The sequence below is a fragment of the Hypanus sabinus genome, chromosome 17, assembly GCF_030144855.1.
Source record: "Hypanus sabinus isolate sHypSab1 chromosome 17, sHypSab1.hap1, whole genome shotgun sequence".
NCBI classification, from domain to species: domain Eukaryota; kingdom Metazoa; phylum Chordata; class Chondrichthyes; order Myliobatiformes; family Dasyatidae; genus Hypanus; species Hypanus sabinus.
In genome coordinates, this window is record NC_082722.1 from 74,139,663 (window position 1) to 74,145,662 (window position 6,000).

Here is a 6,000-nt window from a genome sequence, read left to right on the forward strand (position 1 = left end):
AAGGTGAGAGAATGGAGCTGAGAGAGAAAAAAAACAGCCTTGTTTGAATGATGGCATCGACTCAAAGGGCTGAATGGCTAATCCTGCTCCAATATTTTACAGTCTAAATTTTGAGTGATTAGCTTTTGCGTGAAATGGCTTGGTACTGTTCATCACTTGAAGACCCTCTTGCATTTATCTAGCTTCGATAACAGTTGACAATCCTAGAAACAGTCTGTATGTCAGGCAGCATCTACACAGAAGTAAAAATCACTAGTGTTTCAGATTCACTCACAAGAAATTCGCTGGAGCAATAAGCAGCGTTTGTGGCAAGGGAAAGGAATTGTTAACGTTTTCAGTCAAATTCAAAATCAAGTTCGTTGTCGTCTGCACAAGAACAAGTGTGCATAGTTGAAAAGCCTACTAGCAGCAGCAGTGCAGGTTCAAATTCAAAGTTCAAAGTAAATTTATTATCAAAGTGTGTATATATCACCATGAGATTCATTTTCTTGCAGACACTCACAGTAGTACAAAAATGCAATACACACAAAGACTGACAAATAATGCAAATAATAAATAAATAATAAACAAACAAATAGATAGATATGTAAAAATAAACAAATAATAGTGAGACTATGAGTTGTAGAATATCAGTCCAGAGCATCAGATACACAATATTCAGAAGACAACTGTAAAGTAGATAAAATTTTACAAGAAAGAACACAATTAGAATAAATTAGAACAATTAGATTAAGTCTGGATCCTGGACTTCCTGACTGGGAGACCGCAGTCAGTCCAGATCGGGAGCAGCATCTCCAACACCATCAACTGAGCACGGGGGCCCCCCAGGTCTGTGTGCTCAGTCCACTACTGTTCACTCTGCTGACCCACGACTGTGCTGCAAAACACAGCTCGAACCAGATCATCAAGTTCGCCGATGACACGACCGTGGTGGGTCTCATCAGCAAGAACGATGAGTCAGCTTACAGAGAGGAAGTGCAGTGGCTAACGGACTGGTGCAGAGCCAACAACCTGTCTCTGAATGTGAACAAAACAAAAGAGATGGTTGTTGACTTCAGGAGGGCACGGAGCGACCACTCCCCGCTGAACATCAATGGCTCCTCGGTAGAGACCGTAAAGAGCACCAAATTTCTTGGTGTTCACCTGGCGGAGAATCTCACCTGGTCCCTCAACACCAGCTCCATAACAAAGAAAGCCCAGCAGCATCTCTACTTTCTGTGAAGGCTGAGGAAAGTCCATCTCCCACCTCCCAACCTCATCACATTCTACAGGGGTTGTATTGAGAGCATCCTGAGCAGCTGCATCACTGCCTGGTTCGGAAATTGCACCATCTCAGATCGCAAGACCCTGCAGCGGATAGTGAGGTCAGCTGAGAAGATCATCGGGGTCTCTCTTCCCGCTATCACGGACATTTTCACTACACGCTGCATCCGCAAAGCAAACAGCATTATGAAGGACCCCATGCACCCCTCATACAATCTCTTCTCTCTCCTGCCATCTGGGAAAAGGCACTGAAGCATTCGGGCTCTCACGACCAGACTATGTAACAGTTTCTGCCCCCAAGCTATCAGAATCCTCAACACCCAGAACCTGGACTGACACCTTGCCCTATTGTCCTGTTTAATATTAATTATAATGCCTGCACTCTTTTGTGCATTTTATGCAGTCCTGGGTAGGTCTGTCGTCTAGTGTAGTTGTTGTGTGTTGTTTTTTTTTCTCTCTGTGTTGTTTTTTACATAGTTCAGTCTAGTTTTTGTAATGTGTCATGTAACACCATGGTCCTGAAAAATGTTGTCTAATTTTTACTATGTACTGTACCAACAGTTATGGTCGAAATGACAATAAAAGTGGCTTAACTTGACTTGACTTGAAAAGCAAAAAAATCTCCATTATAATGCAAGTTAGTCATAGTGTTGCTGCACGGAGTAGTGAGATTGTGCAGGCTGGTTCAGGAATTCAATGGTTGAAACTGTTCTTTGAAGCTGGTGGTGTGAGATTTCAGGCTTCTCTACCTCCTGTGTAATGATAGCTTCAAGAAGATGGCATGGCCTACATAGTGGGGATTGTTGACGACGAATGTTATTCTTATAAAGCACCACGTCCTGAAGATAATACTGACGGTGGGGAGAATCAAAACACTACATCAGGGATTGGTGGCTAATGGACGTGAAAAGGTCAAGAGAATGTAAACGACCCAAACGGGGGAACATAGAGGAAGAGGAGCATTAGAGATCAGTCATCAGAGGAAGGGGGTGAGGTCTCCTTGGCAGAGGAATGGACACAGAGGCAGAGTTGATGGAAGAAGTCCTTAACATTATGGTGTGGCCGGGACTTCTTGAGGTGAGGATACACATTCAAATCCTGCTTTCCAAATGAAAGCTCTAATCCTGACAGAGGCTTTTCATCTGAAATATTCATGATTCCTTTCCCCCACACATGCTGCTCAGCCTGCCGAGGTCCTCGGACAGATTGTTTGCTGCTCCAGATTACAGCATCAGTTGTCTCCTGTGCTGTTCAATCCATTAGACAGACAATCTAAAAACACTATGTTTTTGTTTTCTGCTTAATTATTCCTAATCCATCACAACACACCCATAATGCTGGAAGAAGACTAGGCAGCATCTATGGAAAAGAATACAGTCAATGTTTTGGGCCAAGACCCTCTAATTCGTTGAGTGTTCTCATCGATGTTTGGTTTTATTTCATGTTGCTGAGGTGTTTCACGTTAAGTAACGTTCCTGCCAAGTGGATGGCTTTAGGAAATTTACAGACAAAGCTTACTACCATAAGACATAGGAACAGAATTGGGCCATTCTGCCCATCGAGTCTGCTCCACCATTCCATCATGGCTGATTTATTTTCCCTCTCAACCACATTCTCCTGCCTTTTACCCATAGCCTTTGACTAATCAAGAACCTGTTAACCTCCGCTTTAAATACATCCAATGACATTGCATCCACAGCCATCTCAGGCAATGAATTCCACAGATTCACCACCATCTGGCTAAAGAAATTCCTCCTCACCTCAGTTCTAAAGGGAACTCCCTCTATTAAAAGGATCGTCCTCTGGTCCAAGACTCTTCTACTATAAGAACCAACCTCTCCACATAGACTCTATTTAGGCCTATCAATAGGTTTCAATGAGATTCCCCCCTCATTCTTCTAAACTCCAGTAAATACAGGCCCAGAGACATCAAACACTCCTCGTGAGCCTAAAGCATTGCTGAGGATCCTAATCATCCATCCCACAATATTTTTGACCCACTACCATCAGTAAGGAGATACAGGAGCATCAAGACTAGGATTACCAGATGGATAACGGCTTCTTCCCTCAGGCTGTGAGTCCAATGAATACCCTCCCACCATCAAGGTCTTGTCACCAGGACAGGGAGCTGTTTATTGTTTATTGTAGTGTTTACTGTTTAGCTATTCTGTGCTCTTTACATGCATTTTGAATTTAATTTTATTAACTTACTTGTAGTTATATCTTGTTTTATGTGCTGTGTGTGATATATGTATTAGAGGTGCACCTTGGTCTAGAGAAATATTGTTTTGTTTTGTTGGATATTTATACAGTTAAATGACAATAAACTTGAACTTGAACACATCTGTTAACACTTTCATTCCCAGAATTAATCTTGTGAACCTCCTCTGGACTCTCACCAATGCCAGGACACCTTTTCTTAGGTAAGGGACCCAAAACTGCTCACAATACTCCAGGTGTGGTCTGACCAATGCCTTATAAGGCCATAATTACGCTAGGTTTAAATCAGGGGTTGCTGAGTGGCGTGGACGGAAGGGCCTATTCCATACCGTATCTTAATAAATAAATACAAACGTACATAAGTATCTGATTGTGAGAGGAAACCAGAGCATCCATGAACAAACCCATGCATTCCATGGGCATGACATACAGGCTTCTTATAGAACAGCATCGGAACGGAACTCTGAACTCCGCAACCTCCCTGAGCTGTAATAGTCTCGGCCCGAAATGTCAACAGCGCTTCTCCCTATAGACGCTGCCTGGCCTGCTGTGTTCCACCAGTGTGTGTTGTTGTTTGAATTTCCAGCATCTGCAGATTTCCTCGAGTTCACATATTACATCTTAGTCCTTTCGAAAATGAGTTTAGTGCTTACCCAACTCTATGCACTGGGTTCACATTAGTTTGGTATACTTACTTCGTCAGTTATAGTAGGTATTATTTAAGTTGTTTGCAATACAAATAAATGCTTCAGCAACTTCTCTCAAAGTGCAGATTAATAACACAAACTTGCAGGAATGGACAAAGGACAAATAAGATTCCTGATATCATTTGTCATGTGGAATACACCAATTTAATTTGAGCTCCTGCTTGTGAAAGGCAATTAGCTGAGTCTTGGGTATAACCTTAGGCCTAAGCAAATTATATAAATATATATTCCCAGTAAGTTAGTCAATTGTTATTTGTTTATTTTCAACTACACTGTTATCATCCAAATAGACATCAACTTACATCTGAAGGAGGGAGATTTGCAGTAATGATCCATTTTACTTTTATAGACTATGAGTAAACACAATTAGCAGTCAGGGAGAAGTTAAGATAAGTAATATTGCCATACAGCATGTGATATTAGATGCAATGAATACATTTGTGGATCTGGAAAATTACAAGATGGTCCTTGAGGAATATATCACTGCTGAAGTTCAACAACAATGTAGTGTATACACTCAGTGGCCACTTTATTAGATGCAGTTCCTCCTGTACCTAATAAAGTGGCCAATGAGTGTTTGTTCATGATCTTCTGCTGTGGTAGCTCATCCACTTCAAAGTTCAATATATTGTTCTTTCAGAGATGCTCTTCTTCACACCAGTGTTGTAAGGCTTGGTTATTTGAGATACTGTCTGGCCATTCTCTTCTGATCTCTCTCATTAACATATTTTTGCCCACAGAACCACCACTCACAGGATGTTTTATGTTTTCTTCGAGACTCCTGTGTGTGAAAATCCCAGGAGATCAGCAGTTTCTGAGATACTCAAACCTTCCCTTCTGGCACCAGCAAACAATCCGCGGTCAAAGTCACTTAGATCAAATTTGTTCCCCATTCTGATGTTTGGTTTGACAACAGCTGAACCTCTTAATCATGATCACATGCTTTTATGCACTGAGTTGCTACCACATGATTGGCTGATTAGATATTTGCATTAATAAGCAGGTGTACCTAATAAAATGTCCTCTGAGTGCAAGTTTCTGCGGAGTACTGATGGTCGCCTAATGAGTTGGAAGTTGACAGAACTGCACAGTGATCTGGTAACTCAATTGAATCAAGGTCCCAAGTCCAGTTCCTGGTCTACACCGGGTTTCTTTGACATCTGATAGTTAGCTTGAAATCATGTGTCACCAAGAGCTTTTATCCCACTGTGATACGATTATTGAACTGTTCCCTACTACAATAAGATGGACTCTAGACTCACAATCTACCTTGCTGTGTCCTTGCACCTTCTTGCCTGCCTGCGCTGCACTTTCTCCGTAACTGTAACACTGCACTCTGCAATCTGTTATTGTTCTCTACTGATGTGGTAAAATGATCTTTATGGAAGGCATGAAAAGAAATGCTTTGCTCTGTGCCTTGGACATATGGTGATAATAAACAAATTCACTAATATTGATGGTAGCACTTCATCTGAAGAGCTCTGTCATGAGCAGTCCCAGCTGCAAAAGTAGGTGTTGCAAAGAACGGGCGAACCCATACGCAGGACACTGGCACGGGGATAGAGTTAGAATGCAGACGAGGGCGTAAGCGTGGCTGGAGCTGAACGGCAAACAGGCGGCTGAACGGAAAGGCAGGAGGCAGGCAAAACTTAACTTGACAGGGAGCGTTGCTGAGCTAAACAGCAAACAGGAAAGGCAAACGGCAGACAACACTTATCTTGACACGGAGAGACAGAGTTACACAGGTAAAGCTCGGTACTGAAGTAACACTTAGGGTACACAATCCTAAGCGGCCGGGAACGTGAATTAC